This window comes from Ambystoma mexicanum, chromosome 9 (assembly GCF_040938575.1).
Source record: "Ambystoma mexicanum isolate Mex_15411 chromosome 9, UKY_AmexF1_1, whole genome shotgun sequence".
Lineage (NCBI taxonomy): Eukaryota > Metazoa > Chordata > Amphibia > Caudata > Ambystomatidae > Ambystoma > Ambystoma mexicanum.
The window spans coordinates 868,372,044-868,390,299 of record NC_090931.1 but is presented as its reverse complement, the minus strand read 5'-3'; positions in this window follow the sequence as shown (position 1 = coordinate 868,390,299).

The window sequence follows — 18,256 nt, the reverse complement described above, 5'->3', positions numbered from 1 at the left end:
TCAGACAGCGATGCGGAGCACACTGCAACTACCAGTAAAGCACCTGCACGCAAGGGCAGAGGGGACGATGACACCACTAGGCCGTCTACCTCAAGGGAAGTCCCAAGGAAAACCACTGCACCCAAGCCACAGCCCACCAGCCAACAGGGCAAACAGGCTGGAGAGCAAGAGGAGCAGCTAGCTGACACACAGAGTCATGAGCCCCAGGCCGGACACCTTGGTGGCATCAAGGCACGCATGCCAAAAGACACACCGGCCCCACAGATCACACCCAAGACAACTCCGGCCCCCCAGCAGACACCGCATGTGCAGGAGGATGCGTCACCAATGGCCAGTCATGTTGAAGGGCTGCTGTCAACGGCCACAAGTGACATAGGTGAGGCGGCACAATCCGCACAGCATAGCGTGTAGGAGGACAAGGAGCATGATGATGCGGACACAGCAGGTCATTGCATGTCTGTAGATTTGCAACACACCCTGCCCAGGCAGGACAGCCCACAGTGCTCCATAGGACATGGATCTGGTGGACGCAGTGAGTTCAGCCCTGTGAGAAGTAATTCACCACCTCCTGTGCAACCACCATCTACAACATCCATACGGGACATTGAGGGGAGGCTGAGCCGCATGGAGGGGTGCCAGCAGGCCATACATGACATGGTGAAACAATGCCTGGCCGAAGAGGAAGCCACACGCCGGGCCAATCAAGAAAACACCCAGGCAGTTACCTGTGCAGTATATCGTGTGGCCAGGCGTGTGTGTCAGGGTATTTGCAGCCATGACGCAGGCTGTCAACCAGTTGGCTGCCACCACGTCCCATTCTCATCCTGCCCCAGTCGACCCACCAGCCCCACCATCGTCAAGCTCAACCCCAGCGAGCTTGATACAGGCAAGCCTTGTGTGCAGGTCCATGCACAGTATGCGCCGGCCGGTGGATCAACCCCCTCCATCAAAAAGGGGGCATTAGTGGCCTGAGACACCTGGACATGTTAGGAGGGAGTCCAGTAGAACTCAAATTGGGTGCAGGGGGCATGGTTGTGTGGGGGTGTTGGGCCATGAGGGGTGGGGGGCATGGGTGTGGGGGGGTGGGTGTTGGGCCATGGGGGTTGGGGGTAGAGGGCATGGGTGTGTGGGGTGTTGGGCCATGGTGGGTGGAGGGGTAGTTTGAGGTATGTTGCGGGTGGAGGTCTACGTTGATTCATGTACATAGTTGTCATTGCATTAATACACCTGGTGTACTTATGAAAAACACATGACTGAACATTGCTTCTTGAGTGTGTGTCAATTTATTTTTCATCAGTGCCCACTGCCCCCCGTTCCCAGTGAACAGTGCCTTGTGTAACCCAGTCCATCAGAAATATTGTGCAATCAAAGATTGGCGCACAGCACGTCCTTCACGCACATTATGGTCGATGTGCAGCATATTCTCCATCATCCTCCTCATCATCCGGTGGAATTTGGTCCATGTCAGGGGGCAGGGGTACGTTGCGCGGGATGCAGATGTTGTGCAGCATGGCACATACCAATACAATCTTGCCCACCTTCTCAGGCCCATGAATGAGTGTCCCACCGACCTTCTGAGGCAGCGAAACCGTGCCTTCAACAGGCCAAAAGTCTGCTCAATCATCACACGAGTACGTGCATGTGCACGATTGTAGTCCTCTTCGTGCCTGTTGAGTGGATGCCTGACGGGGTGAGGAGCCACGTTTTCAAGGTATACCCAGCATCACCTGCATGGGAGCAAAATAAAAATTGACTGTGAGTTTTATTGGCATTCCTTGTGTTCACGGGCTGTACAATGCAAGTGATTTTCACTGCCAGCTATTGCCATTTGATTTGAATAAAAATCAGGTTGGTGTACTTGGTGTCGATCCATGGTAGGGGAGCATGGCTATCGTTCACAATTTAGGGGCCTTGACATTCCATACAGCACTCACACAGATGTGGTCAGGTCCATGATGTAGTCACATGTGATGGTTGTGTGTCAGATGAAGAATCGGAATGCATGTAGAGCACTGTATGATGCATTTCCCTGATGTCCAACATGATACATGTTGGTTTGGCCATCATGCTTTCGACTACTTGATGACACCATGCTCATGTCTGTCCACAACTTCACCCATGTGACCATCACACAATTGAATTGGTGCTATGGTCCCCCAGTGTAGGGATGTGCTTTGCGGCACTCATTCTGGTGCACTGTGGTACCTGTGGCTTTGGTCTGATAATGTACCATGTGCATGTGCAGGGGTGGGCACTGTGTTTGTTGCTGACATTTACACATTGCTGTGTGGCCATGGCACGTCTGCATCTATTGTCAGTCTCATGCATTCTGTCAATCATTTGGGTCACAGTTATTGACACCCAGGACGGTATCCAGACCCAGAACAACACCCCCCACAGCCCAGACAGCTGACAGGTTGCATATGCCTGTGGTCCCCCCAAGAACTCCTCCAATGGCACAGACATCTGACAGGTTGCATATGCCTGTGGCCCCCCTGTAAAGACTGGCAGGGGGTGTCTGTACTCCTGCTCTCTATATGGCAGAGGAGAGGCATAGAGGACCCCAGCCAAGGTTCTCTATAGGGTAGCGCTGGTCGAGCAATCAAGGCCTAGCTTCTCAGGAGGTGATGCAGGCTGGTTCTTAAGTACAGTGTAGTCCCCAAGCCCCCACAAAGGAATATCCACACACTGTATTAGGTAAAACACAGTCTTTACATAATTTATATTCAAGGTTATGTACACTATCACAATAACTCACTTTGTGCTCAATAAATCCACAATGGCAAATATATACAGTTCTAAAGTGGTACCACAATTATTATCAGATCTCATTAAAGTGCATCAACTATACTCTGGTCAAATGTCACACTGATCAAGGAATAAAAGTAACTAACAATAGATATAGGAGGAAAGCAGTTGGTTAGAACAATGGGCAGAATATTGACCCCTACCAACTAGGCACAATTCTGTGTGGAGATCCCCCCACCTTGGCAACCTATAAATTAAAGATATATCACAAGCCCAGTCCATATATTGTTCTGTAAGTCTTATTTCCTTCTATAAGGTTTCTACCCCCCCCCCAATGTACCTGGTAGAGCAGAGTTCTTCGATGAGACGTCGATGGATCCTTCTTGAGTTACTCCCTTTAAAGCAAGAGCCACGGATCGTCAAGAGGTGTCGAAAAAGGTGAACTTAGCGTTGACAGCATCAATGAAAAGTTTGATGGTGCCGAGACCAGGGCGTCGATCCAGGCGCTGCTCATTGGCGACCTCCTGCGAGGATGAGGTGTGCGGGGCACCTCAGTGTTTGAGAGTTCAGGACTGCAAAGAGTTTCTGAAGAACTGTGGCCCGACAAGGGCGTTGAGTCATCGAAGTCTTTGTGGTCTTTGGGTGGCAGGAAACCCACCGGCGGATGCTCCTCAGCACGTCAACGGCCTGGCCTTCTCCGGCGGGATAAGGCGGGCAGAGGTGCGGACGAGCGCGTCCATTAATCAAATGTCTTAGGCAAAGGAGCATGCGGCACCGGTCGTTGGCGGCACGGCGTCAAGCGGTCCACTCTTCTGGGCAACCCGGCTTCAACTGGCCTCCACCGGTTACAGCGATACTCCGAACCCTGGTCGACGGCAATGGACTTCGACAGCATCGATGTCTGGGTGCTTTACTTGGTTCTCCTCGGCGGTCCCCGTCTCCGGTCGGCAGCTTTTCGAGGGTCTGACTTCCAGGGAGCTTCGGCGAAGGTTAGCAGTGCTCGATAGTCCCTCGGAGCACAGGAAGAGGGTGCCTAACCAGGTCCTCTCTCAGATCAGTCCTTGATGAACTCGACAGCTTTCGGATCGGGTCGAAACAAAATCAGCAGCAGTTGTTCTTCTTCCAGCTGGACGTCAAGGATAAGCAGCTCCAGTTACTCTTCAAGTGTCAACTCAGCTTCTGAACAATTTCCAGTGGTGAGAGCTCCCCAGATATACTATTTTGTCTCTCATCCACACTGCTGGGTCACACTCAGCAGCCAATCATACAGAAGGCATTTATGCAGTCAGTCAGCCAATCAGGAATACAGTGCATTCAGGCCATACTCCTCCCTTTCAGACACTCACAACAAGGAATATGTATTGGGACAAGTACCCAGCCATTCAACACTACACACTGCATTCATACCAGTTTCGGGCAGGGCTGTCTCAGTCATTGTGTCATTTCCAGCATCACAGTGCCCCCCCCCCCAGACTGAGGTTAGGGTGCACAATCTCCCACGAGATCGACGCCCTCGACCAGACGGTCAACATACCTTCTGGAAAGGCCATCTGCATTATCGTGACTCTTCCCTGGTCTATGCTCTATGGTGAAGTCTAGCCTTTGCAGGCTAATGGACCACCTGAGCAGTTTTGGGTTCTCACCCTTCATCTGCATAAGCCACTTCAGGGGTTTATGATCTGTTTGGACCTTGAAGCTAGACCCGGTAAGGTAGGGTCTAAAATGGCTAAGGCTCCAAACTGTACTAAAACATTCATTTTCAAACGTAGCCCACCTAAATTCTCATCCTTTGTCATCTAACTGGGACAAAGCAAGACAGCTCCAATTCTGGTGTCGCAGGCGTCCATTCGACCACATAAACACCTATTTAACTAACTATGCTGACGACACGCAGCTTGTATTCGAACTAAGTGGCAACTATCAGAAAGATAGCGAGCAACTTACCACGATATACAACCACATGGAGCAATGGATGGACTCCAATTGGATGTGCCTAAACAGGAAAAAAACAGAACTCATGATTTTCGGCTCATCCTCTGCTCGTGCTAAGCTATCCTCATCCTACACATCCTTCCACATTAAAGAGACCCCCATTCCGGTCCTAAGCAAGGTTAAAACCCTTGGTATGCTGCTAGAAGCATCGTTGGGGGCGGACGCCCAAGTACAGTTCATCAAAAAAAACTGTGCTTACCATCTCCATCTAATAAAAGCCATCAGACCCTTCATATCTGAGGAAAACTGCGCGACCATAGCAAGAGCCACCATCCTGTCGCGCCTCGACTATGGCAATGCCTTAGTCCTGGGTGCCTCCAAGCAATGCCTACAAAGCTACCAAATTGTACAGAACAACGTGGTAAGAATTGTCAAGCTCAAAACTAAAACAGAGCATATCAATAACTCCAGAAGTGAGCTTCATTGGCTGAAAATCGAAGACAGGGTGCATTTCAAAACCTTAACCATCGTTCACAGATGCATCTACGGAAAGGCACCAACCTACTTAAAAACAAGGATCAAACCATACGTTCCTAAAAGAACACTGAGATCATCCCAACTTGGTAAAATTGCTATGGCACCACACAAACTCAAAAGTGGCTTAGGCAGAGCCTTTCCAACCCTTGCAGCCAACCTTTGGAACAACCTACCAGACCACCTTAGACTGGAAACCAACTATTCGCGCTTTCGCAAACAGGTAAAAACCCACATCTTCAAATAAACGGCCATCACTGCCCAAACCTCAGTTAGTTTAAATCTATGTGACTGTCCCGTCCGCTCTGTCTAATCACTGACTGTCCGTCCTCGTGTCCTTGTTTCTGCGCCCCGAGGCTCGCGAGCTACCGGCGCAATATAAATATTAAATAAATAAATAAAATAAAAAAGCGATAAAGGGCTTGCTGTTATCAGGTGCACACAACACGGGTGCCCTACACAGGCTTTCTTTCAAGCCATCAAAGGCCCTCTCACAGTCTTCAGTCCAATTAACCTTCGGCTGTTTGGGTGAAGTCAGTGGTGTCAGGGGTGCAGCTATGGTTCCATAGTCTGCCATGAAATTGCGATAATACCCATTGAGACCTAAAAGGCTGTCACCTGGGTTTGAGTAGTGGGCGTCTCCCAGTCATGGACATCCTGTACTTTACTGGGGAGAGGTTGGATTTGACCCCCTCCTACCTCATGACCAAGATATGTGACTTTACCCTGAGCTATCTGGCAATTGGTGGCCTTGATAGTGAGGTTAGCCCTTTTCAAAGCCTGCAACACCTTATCCAGAGGTGTCAAATACTCTTCCCAGGTAGAACTGTAGACGGCAATGTCGTCTAAGTAAGCCACACAAAAGGCCTCCAGCCCACTGAGTGCATGATTGACCAATCTCTGGAAGGTGGCAGGGGCATTCTTCAACCCAAAAGGCATGACCCTAAACTGGTAGAGTCCCTCAGGTGTTGAGAATACCGTCTTTTCCTTTGCATGGTCCGTCAGAGCTATTTGCCAATAGCCTCAGGTAAGGTCAAAGGTGCTCACAAATTTGGCAGCACCTATGGTGTCCACGAGTTCATCAGCCCGGGGCAATGGGTGCGCGTCAGTTTTGGTGACGGCATTGACTCCTCTGTAGTCCACACAGAACCTCCAATCCTTGATACCTGCCTGGGAACTTGCCTTGGGGACAAGGACCACTGGACTGGACCAGGGACTGGTTGAGGGTTCAATAACACCCAGATCCAACATCTTAGCGAACTCAGCCTTGATGTGGTTCTTAACTGTATCTGACATATGGTAGCACCTGCTTTTGACAGGCACACTGTCACCAGTGTTAATTTTGTGCCTACACCACGGTGTATGGCCTGGAGTCAGTGAAAACAAAGAGGCATACTGCCGGAGCAAAGCCCTGCAGGCCCTCTGCTGCTCTGTCGTCAGATCGGGAGAGAGATGTACTCCCTTCACGGAGCCATCCTGAGGGTTGCTATGCAGCAAATCAGGAAGAGGCTCACTCTCATCCACTTCTTGCTCTGAAGCTAGCAAGAGACATGAGACTTCTGCTTGCCTGTGGAAAGGCTTGAGTCTGTTAACATTGAATACCTGAGGGGCTACCCCAGGGGTTCCCATGTCAACCAGATAATTGACTTCGCCCATCTTGGAGATTATCCTGAAGGGTCCAGTCCACTTGTCTGTCAAAGCTCTAGGCTTGGTAGGCTCCATCACGAGGATTTCCTGTCTCGGAGTCCAATCCACTTGCGAGGCTTTAAGTTCATGCCAGTACTTATTCAATTCCTGGCTGGCCTTGAGATTTTCTGTCTCCTGACCCATCATCTGTGTCATCCTCCGTCTGAGGCCGAACACATAGTACCCCACTTGCTTGGCGGACCTGGAGGGGTGGACTCCCAACCTTCTCTGATCAAGGCAAGGGACCCCCTCATGGGATATCCAAAGAGTAACTCAAAGGGGCTGAAACCAACACCCTCTTGAGGTACCTCTCTGTAAGCGAACAGCAGGCATGGCAGGAGGAGATCCCATTTCCTCCTTAGGGGCTCTTCCAAAGCGCCTAGCATGCCCTTGAGAGTTTTATTATATCTCTCACCCAGACCATTGGTCTGGGAATGGTAAGAGGTGGAGAACTTGTAAGTTACCCCGCACTTTTTCACATGGTTTTCATGTAACTAGACATGAAGTTGTTTCCTCTGTTAGAGACAACCTCCTTAGGGAATCCAACATGGGTGAAAATGCCCAGGAGAGCCCTGGCAACCACCTTGGAAGTAACAGTCCGAAGGGGTATAGCCTCAGGGTACCTGTTGGCATGATCAACCAAGACCGGGATGAACCGATGTCCACCTGAAGTGGGAGGGTCAAGGGGACCGACAATGTCAATGCCCACCCTCTCAAACGGTGTGCCAACCACTGGCAATGGCTGCAGTGGGGCAATGACACTGCCTCCAGTCTTGCCAGACGACTGACAAGTTGGGCAGGTTCTGCAGTTGGACTCCACTTCCACTCCCATACGGAGCCAGTAGAAATGGGCAGAGAGCCTCTGCTTAGTTTTCTTGGTACCAAGATGACCAGCTAAGGGCACCTCGTGTGCCAACTGCAGCAGGTAGGGCCTGTAAACCTGGGATAACACCAACCTCTTGATGGCACCAGGTTCAGGCTTAGTGGGCTCACTAACAAGGAGCTCACCCTCCCGATAGATCCGGAATGTCCTAGGCACTTCTCCTTGTACCTAGGACAGGGCCTGTTTCCTCAGATCCTCGAGAGAGTGGCACTCTCTCTGTCCCTTACAGAAGTCCGCCCGGGAGGTTCCCCGTTCAGCCAGCAGGCATTGAAGATCAGGGTGGTCCTCCGGGTTAAGAACTTTTCCCACAGCAGAGTCTTCTGTCTCTTCTCCCTCAGGAGTTGAGTTTGGGTTTTACACTGGACCAAGCCCGTCCAGAGCATGGATCCCAACGGGTGCTGTAGGAACAGCAGGAAGAGAAGGAGCCCCCTTTACAGAGGTGGCCTTCTTGGTCTTCCATCTTCTTGCCTTAGGCCTCACCTTTGGCTCGGGTGCCTGACTCACAACCTGGCCCTGTGTCACCTGTGACCTAGTGACTGCAGCAGCAGTCAGGGGGAGACCATCCGAGATCAACCCCAACTCCACTAGATCATTACCGAACAGAATGTTGGCAGGAACATTGTCCTGAACCAGGACAGGAAGCCTTGCTGTCTTGTCTCCAATCATGAGTGTGACTAAGGCTACAGGAGATAATTTGGAAGGCCCACCAGCTAGCCTGGTTGTTCTCAGAGGAGCACCTACATAGTCCTCTGGCTTGAGCAGGGTCCTGTCCACCACTATCATGCTTGCCCCAGTGTCTCTCAAACCAGTAGAAGGCTGGCCATTCAAGAGGACACTTCTCAAAAACCTACGGGTGTTCTGTGGGATAGTCGCCAGTACTTCCGCGCACTGGTCAAGGCCCCAAGGGATACTAAGGAAATCTCTACAGAAGCACCAAATGTGATCCCTGTACAGGAGGGGAGGACAGTGGACTCCACCTCAGACATGGGGTAAGGGTAGGTCAGGCTGACAGCCTGGACTCCAAGTGCCTTACCTTTACACTTGGGGTCACCCCTCTTGTGATCCAGAGCCCCACAGTCCCAACAAGTGCCAGGAATGTGGGATACGGTACTGGAACCACTGGGAGCCTGCTTTGCAGCAGGTGGACCACTACTCTTATTCCCACCCACAGATGACTTATCCCCACTAGATCTTTAGGTCTTAGGAGAGGAAGGTTTTGGTTTACTCGACTGTGATTGCTTCTGGGACTCCTCAGCTTTCTGAGAGGTCCCCTTTTCTTTGTCCTTGTCCTTCCCACTGGAGTCCTTAGGGGAACCCAGTGGGATACCCACTTCTCAGCCAACCTAGCCAGCTTAAAGGGATCCAAAATGTTCTGGTCAGAAACATGCTGATGCAGCTCTGGTGAACAGGCTTCCAGAAAATGCTCAAAAAACAAAAGGCGGGACAATTTAACAAACGTTTTCACTTTGTAACCATCAATCCACCCCATCATGTTCATGTGCGCAGCACTCACCCAGTCAACCCAATACACAATCTCTCGTTTCTTAAAATCCCTGAACCTTTTAAGGTATTGGGTAGGTGTCTTGCCAAACTTGGCAATCAAAGCAGACTTCATGCACTCATCCTGACCCCTTTCTTCCACAGTCAGTTTCAGAATACAGTCATATCCAGTCTGAGGGACTCTGCTTAACAAACACTTAGCCCAATCTCGCTTATCAAAATCATGAATTGCACAAGCCATCTCAAATGCTTCAATCCACTGGAGGATATCAGAACCCCCCACAAACACACCAACCAAATCTTTCATAAACTTGGTAGCTGGCGACCTGCCATTCTCAACTGGTTTAGCAGAAGTCTCCTCTCTAGCTTTCTCCAGCTGTATTCTTTGGTGCTCAGTGTCCCTATCTTTGAGTATCACTTGCTGTGCCAACTCCTCTTTCTTCAACTCAGCTTCTGTTGCCATATTTTTGTATTGAAAGGCTGACTGTTCCCGTTGTAGCTCCAATTTTAAAAGTTCAATCTTCAAGAGAAGTGCTAGGGTTTGAAACAGAGGCAGCAGGAATGGTGGCATTCCCAGAATCAGATTCAGCAAAAAACCCAGGGGCAGAGTCCTCATTGTTTGCATCCCCACCTTCAAAAGTTTCACCATCAGTCTGGTAGTCCACCAGTGCAGCTAGAGGCTCAGCCCTCGATTTATCCACAAAGTCTAACTCCCTGGCTTCACAAGCACTTTGGACAGCCTCTAAGCTCATCCTAGTCAATTTACCATTTGCAATAGACTCCATTGCTTGCAATGCAGTTATCTTCTACACAACTAAACCTCTATTTAACAAAGTGCAGATATTTTGTAAGTGGCACTGTTATACACTGATTCATAAAACCATAAGCATCCCACCGCTTCCAACAGTGTAAAGACTGGAGGGGGTGTCTGTACTCCTGCTCTCTATACGGCAGAGGAGAGGAACAGAGGACCCAAGCCAAGATTCTCTATAGGGTAGCACTGGTCGAGCAATCAAGGCCTAGCTTCTCAGGAGGTGATGCAGGCTGGTTCTTAAGTACAGTGTAGTCCCCAAGCCTCCACAAAGGAATGTCCACACACTGTATTAGTTAAAACACAGTCTTTATATAATTAATATTCAAGGTTATGTACACTACCACAATAACTCACTTTGTGCTCAGAAAATCCACAATGGCAAATATATACAGTTTTAAAGTGGTACCACAATTATTATCAGATCTCATTAAAGTGCATCAACTATACTCTGGTCAAATGTCACACAGATCAAGGAATAAAAGTAACCAACAATAGATATAGGAGGAAAGCAGTTGGTTAGAACAATGGTCAGAATATTGACCCTTACCAACTAGGGACACTTCTGTGTGGAGATCCCCCCACCTGGGCAACCTGTAAATTAAAGATATATCACAAGCCCAGTCCATATATTTTTCTATAAGTCTTATTTCCTTCTATAAGGTTTCTATCCCCCCAATGTACCTGGTAGAGCAGAGGTCTTTGATGAGGCGTCAATGACTCCCTTTAAAGCAGGAGCCACGGATCGTCAAGAGGCGTCGAAGAAGGTGAACTTGGCGTCAACGGCATCGATGAAAAGTTTGATGGTGCTGAGACCATGGCGTTGATCCAGGTGGTGCTCATCAGTGACGTCCTGCGAGGATGAGGTGTGCGGGGCACCTCGGTGTTTGATAGTTCAGGGCCGCAAAGAGTTTCTGATGAACTGTGGCCCGACAAGGGCGTTGAGTCGCTGAAGTCTTTGTGGTTGTCGGGTGGCGGGAAACCCACCGACGGATGCTCCTCGGCGTGTCGACGGCCTGGCCTTCTCCTCTGGCGGGATAAGGCGGGCGGCGGTGCCGACGAGCGCGTCCGTGAATCAAAAGTGTTAGGCAAAGGAGCGTGCGGCTCTGGTCGTCGGCGGCACGGCATCAAGCAGTCCCCTCTTCTAGGCAACCCGCCTTCGACGTGCCTCCAGCGGTTACGGCGATACTCCAAACCCTAGTCAACGGCAATGGACTTCGACGGTGTCGATGTCCGGGTGCTTTACTTCATTCTCCTCGACGGTCCCTGTCTCCGGTCGGCAGCCTTTCGAGGGTCTGACTTCCAGGGAGCTTTGGCGAAGGTTAGCGGTGCTTGATGGTCCCTCGGAGCATGGAAAGAGGGCGCCTAACCAGGTCCTCTCTCGGATCAGTCCTTGATGAACTCGACAGCTTTCGAATTGGGTCAAAACAAATGCAGCAGCAGTTCTTCATCCAGCTGGACGTGAAGGATAAGCAGTTCCAGTTACTCTTCAAGTGTCATCTCAGCTTCTGAGCAATTTCCAGTGGTGAGAGGTCCCCAGATATACTATTCTGTCTCTCATCCACACTGCTGGGTCAGACTCAGCCGCCAATCATACAGAAGGGATTCATGCAGTCAGTCAGCCAATCAGGCATGCAGTGCATTCAGGCCATATTCCTCCCTCTCAGACACTCACAACAAGGAATGTGTATTAGGACAAGTACCCAGCCATTCAACACTACACACTGCATTCATACCAGTTTCGGGCATGGCTGTCTCAGTCATTGTGTCATACACCAGAAACCAGACATCCACAACAAGAGGTGCATATTGGTCACACACTCCATTCACCCAGGTCCCACCCACAGGGTGTACCCACAACATACAGTCACTGGGAAGGCTCCAGCCAGTCTGGCCTGGACTTCACAACAACACCATATATGGATCTTCCACCCAACAGCCAGTCAGGGGGAAGAAACAGAGTCAGGGCTTCCCAGGACTTTGGGAAAACAAGGTAACAGACAATAGAAAGCGAGCGGCCACAGGGACCATCTTGTTTCCTATCAGGAATCAATTGATTCCAATGGCAGGGCCTGGATATCCCAAAATGGAGGATACTCAGAGCACCTAAATTCAGCATGGAGATGCCACCAGCCCATACCCTGCTCTGTGGGCCACACACAGGTGCCCAAAACATACACTAGGGGCACAGGTTTGCACCCCCACCCATGGGTGCCATAAGGGTATCCCATGGGTCTGTACACCAAACCAAAAACAGGAAGAGCTGCACTGCCAAGAGTCCCATATGGACCCCTGGGCAGAAAACAATACAGAACACAAATAAAAAAGGACTACAGGACAGGGACAGGGAGGCCCTGTCCCCCCAATGTATTTCCAGCATCACACCCCCACCCCAAACAACTCCCTCCATAGCCCAGACAGCCTACAGGTTGCATATGCCTGTGCCCGCCCAACAACTCCCCCCATGGCCCTGTGGTCAGACATACCCAGCAGCCAGGCACGTTGTGCAGCTTGTCATTCCATGTAGCGGGGAAGCGTGGAGTTCCGCTGCACCATTGCATCATGTGTGGATCTAGGGAATCTAGCACAGCAACGCGTTATTATCTTATTTGCACCACACACCATCTGGACATTGAGGGAGTGGTATACCTTCCGGTTGCGGTACACCACCTCCACAGCATGCCGGACTACCAGCTCCACATGGGTGCAGTCGAGGACACCAATGAGGTCTGGCATGCCTGCCAATGCATATAATGCAATTTTGGTGGCATTCACCTCCTCCTCAGTCCATGGTAGGGATATGTGGGCCCTTGCGTGCTTCAGGAGTGCATCATCCAGCATTTGGGTCAGCACACGGGAAAAACATGGCTGTGAGATGACATGCAGCTGGCCACTGTCTGCTGGTAGGTGCCTATGGCCAGGAAGTGGAGCACACATACTACCTTCAGCAGCCGGGGATGGCGGTGCAGATGTTGATCAGGCTGACCAAGTCATCATGAATGAGGTCCACTATGGTGGTGATGGTGTCCCTGTCCAGGCAGTACAGGGTGTGGATGGTTGAAGGGGTTAAGTCAAATGGACTGGCCCTTTGGGATTGGTGGCTGCCTGCATGGTACCACAGCCTTTGTAGCTGTCCAGGGCAGCATAGGTATTGGATCTGTATGACTGAGTCTGATAGGAGAGCATGTAGTTATGTGACATCCTGGAAAAACCGACCTTTACAGAACAAAAGCACTGGCACCGTTGCTGTAGTGTGCCCAGGGAACAGGCGGTATCTGTGTAGGCTTTGATGGCTTGCCGCTTTTCATCGACCTTTTTTACGAACAGGTCCTCTTCATCAAAAGGCAAATGTACCACTTTAGAATGGACATCTGACATGAAATTAGTATCCTTGAGCCACCCCTGTTGGAATAGGTCTGCCCCATTGCCCATTTGCCTGAAGTTGGTGTCCTCAATATCGACGGCCACCAATATAGCATGGTCTGATGTGGCCTCACCTTTGCGAAAGAGGGCGAAAGCTTCATCTTTTTGTTGTCTGCGAGACAGTCAATAAAGGGCCCATTTTATACCACTATTCCCTGTCACAGCAGGACAGGCTAGCCATGGCATTGGCTGCCTTAATAGTGGTTGTGGCAGTTCAGATGATATGTTTGCCAAAAGTTATCAAGCTGCTTTTCTTCCTTGTTGGTCAGGATCGTGCATCGAGAGTACGAGGCAATTGAAAGCTTCTGTGCCGCAACCCACACCACTGGACCTGGGCTTTGCTGTGTCCACAGACATGTAGGAGCGGAATCAGGAGCCTTGTACTTCTTCTCAAACCTATCCTTCTTGGGTGGGGCAGAGAAGGTAATTTTCATGGTCAAGAAACAGTCATCCCAAATGTCCTTGAGTATAAATATGGCAACCACAGTTTTGATTTTCATGTGGGCTCTCTCCACTGGTACAGGACACCTTTCATCTTCTGTTCCTCTGGAACCAGATCAAAGAATTCTACAGCCCTTGGTCCTGATGGTGTGGAAGAAACCAACTCACCAGGGGGAGAACCTCTGAACAGAGGATCCTGCAGTTCACCAACCCCTGGTATCACATCATCAAATTTGTCAGTAGTGTTAGTGTGAGTAGACAAGCCACCTTGAGAGATGTCATCTTCAGAGTCAGTATCCGAAGAATAAACAAGTGCGGAGATGCGTGAGGGATGTCCCATCAGAGGAGCAGGTAACAGACCAACAGGAAGATCCTAACGAAAAGGAGGTGGAGACGATGTTGCAATTCAAAGACCAAAGGTGTCAGTGTAGACAAAATGTCCATAGAGAGATCATGAGGCTCTGGTTGAGCGGGAGCCTGCTTTGGAGGTGGCACAGAGGGAACAAGATCTTCCCACGGGGGTGGCATCATCACTGGAGCAATAGATGTTGGAACTTCCACATACATTTGTTATCAGAAAATACACCTTCATGACCCTCAAAGTCTGTGTGAATGACATGTTGTAATATTTCCTCAAGGGGGACCATAGATGGAGCCGGAACAGCAGAAGGTACATATGGAGCCAGCGTAAAGAGTGGATGCGCGAATCCGCCTATAAAATGTGCTTTAGGTGGTATATGCCCCCACATCGTTTACATAAGATCACCAAGACCTACTCGCCGTTCTGCTGGAGAAACTGTGGAGAGGGAGGGGACTTAATCCACATGTGGTGGTCATGCCCCAAGGCAACGGTCTATTGGAAGGAGATTCTGGGCCACATTAAAGATATTACAGGTGTGGACCTTCCGATGTCCCCGAAAACTATCCTATTAGGTGTCCCGATTGAGGGCAAATATGCAATGTCCGGGGCGACCGCCACTCTCATTCCTCATCTGCTAACGGCAGCAAGGATGACCTTAGTGCAAAACTGGAAAAATGAGGAGGGCCCCATAGTGGCATGGTGATGGGTCAAGATCTGGGGAGTGATGGCCATGGAGAAAATCTGTGCACTTACGGCTGGAAAATATCAAAAATTTCTGGCGACCTGGTCCCCGTTCCACGAGTGTGTGAGCGATAGAGAGGCCCTCTTTTTTAAACCCCGGCTTCTCAGGAGTATACATGTCATATGAGGGATAACAACAGCACGGAGGAATGAACTCAGGACTAACCCTAAACGGAACCCTTTCATATGCTGATCTCTGTAATGTATCATGCTATTTTGAAGTGTTCGTTAAAGCAGGGTGGGGGGAGGGAAGGGGAAGGGGAAGACAGAAGGGGAAAGAGGTTGGGGAATTACCAAATGAAGAACTTTCAGAGGTTAAGACGCTTCGTCTATTGTTAGTTAACATCAGAAAGAGAGGGAGGTTGATTAAGAATGTTAATTTACTGTTTCTGAACTGTTTTGATATACTTGTATGCCTCTGATCCAAAAATAAAGTGCTTTAAAAAAAAAAAAGAGTGGATGCGCATGTGTAGCCTTGGCAAGACTGAAAACGCGGACGCCAAGTTTTGTGACCGGGAAATCTCTCTCATAGTTGCAGACAAGAATGTATGCATCTAGGTTGTGGACTAGGTGGTTGCAGTTGTATTAGCCGGAGGCTACTAGGTGTTGTATAGCCACCCGTGCCTCGGGTGGCTCACATGCATATATGAGCACACGCACACATTCAGAGAGACACGGGACGCGATGCTGCCTGCTACGCGTCCCGGCGGCAACTGCCCGCACGAGCGCGGGTCCCAAACGAGGCTTGCGCATGCGCTACAACTAACTGGGACGTCACATCCCTTATTTTTTTCATCAACAAAACAGTTCAACAACATGGTGCTCTAACAACGCAAAACCGGTAAATTACAAACTGGATACTTCCATCACTGGGGACCACCCTTGGAGACATCTGCTCAGTCCCAGGAGTCCAGGACATAATCCTTGAGGTAAGCCGGCAGTCTCTGGTCTCTCTGCACGGGATACCTCGAGGTGCCTGGCACAATCGCACTGTTACTGACGTCCGCGGGGGCGATGTCCCTGGTGGGATCCTCGACTGGGGCCTCGGGGATGGTGTCCTGGTGTGGCCTTTCCTCTAGACCTGTGGCCCCCGGTGAGGTGTCCACTTTTTTGAAGAAAGACCTATTGCGGGTGACAGTGCCGCGGTCACAGGCCGCTGTCTTATAGTTCCTTTCACGTGGGTGACCTTCCACGGGCGAGGCTCGTAGGGTAGAGACAGTTTGCCCTCAGGGTGTCGGTTCCGAACCAACACAGAGTCACCGACACACACCTCGGTGTCGTGCAGTCCTCGTCTCTCGCTCTCCTTCTGATTGCGCACGGCGCGCTCCTCTCGGACTTTGTTATTGTCTATGACACCTGGTCTCCTGCCCTCCACTTTTGGTATCATTCCCCGAGGGCAACGCCTGAACAGCGCCTCCACAGGGGCAACCCCCGTCGATTGGTGAGGCGTGGTGCGATATTCTCGCAGAAACTCCATGACCTTTTTCAGAAGGTCCTCACCCCCACTGGCGGAAATCCTCAGTACCTTATTCAAGGTACGCATCATCCTTTCAGCCTCTCTGTTTGCTCGAGGCCACAGCGGGGATACCCTGCGGTGACGGATCCCCCTCTGTTGGAGATACTGGGCGAACTGGCTGCCGGTAAACAGCGGTCCATTGTCCGAGCAAAGTATCTCTGGGAATCCATGCGCGGCAAACATTTTGTCTAGGGCCTTCGTGGTAAACTCTGTCGCTGTGGACTCCACTACTCCACCTCCGGATACCTCAACCACTGATCCACCGCCACCAGAAGATACATGCCTCGACCCGTCGATCCAAAGTCCACGTGGACAGTTCCCCACGGCTTCTCACTCCGTTCCATAGAACTGATAGGTGGGGCCTTGTCTCCTGGGTTGGCTGCCTGACACGACAAGCACTTTCTCACGAAGCTCTCCAGCATCCCCTCCAAATCAGGAAACCAGACCTTGGGCCGAAGTCTCGCCTTGGTCTTGACGACCCCTTGATGCCCGATATGCGCCAGCTCTAACACGCGCCCCCTTAATGCCTGCGGGATCATGATCTGCCTCCCTCTTAGGATCAAACCATCATCTGAGACCGACAGTTCGACCCGCACCTTCCAGAGTGCCGGCAGGTCCTTTTGGGCATCGGACTGTCGCCTTGAATTGTTGCGCAGCACCTCTCTCCAGTCGCCACTTCTCATGGCCGCCTTGATGATGCTGAACACCTCATCCTTGGATGACTCCGTCGCTATAGCCAGCCTCGACAGGGCCACTGGTAGTGCTCCATCCACCACGTGACAGAGCAAACCTTGGCAGTCGGACACACCACTGTCCTTGTCCGTATTCTCTGTGTTGGGGTGTCGTGAGAGATAGTCCGCCGGGTTGTTGGTTCCCGGCCTGTAAATTAGTCAAACCCCATACTCCATTAGGGCTAACATCCACCTCTCGATCCTGGGCGGCGGCTTCGAAGACACCCCCACCAATATGGGCAGCAGCGGCTTGTGGTCCGTCACCACTACGACAGGCTTGCCCAGGATGTACAGTCGAAAATGGTGACAACCCCACAGAATTGCTAGTGCCTCCCTTTCAATTTGCGAATATCGCATTTCGGTGTTGGAGAGAGCCTTGCTCGTGCACGCGATGGGACGCATGTCCCCCCTTTCATCAGGCTGCAATAGTACTGCCCCAACACCCACGGGGCTGGCATCCACAACAATTTCCGATTCCACGGAGGGGTTAAAGTACGCCATGGTGTCCCCATCGGACAGAGCATTCTTGAGGGCCTGAAATGCCTCCGGTTCCTTACCCTCCCACCTCCACACAGCGTTGTTCCTGGACAGCGCCCTGAGGGGTTCAGACAAGGAAGCCAAACCCTTGATGAAGCGCCCACAGTAATTCACCATCCCCAAGAAGCTCCTTACCTCTATGGGGGATGATGGTGCCGCAGCTTCTCGAATGTCTCTGATCTTAGCTGGATCCAGTGACACTTCAGCAGCGTGAAAAATAAATCCAAAGAACCCTATCCGGTCTTTAAAGAATTCGCACTTTTGACGGTGTAGGGTAAGTCCCGGATCACTCAACCTTTTCAGCGTGCTCTCGAGCCTCTTCATGTGTTCGGCTTCCGAGTCGGCAAACACCAAAATGTCGTCACTCATATTCAAGACGCCTTTGAGGCCTGCCAGCGCCCCCCTAATAGTG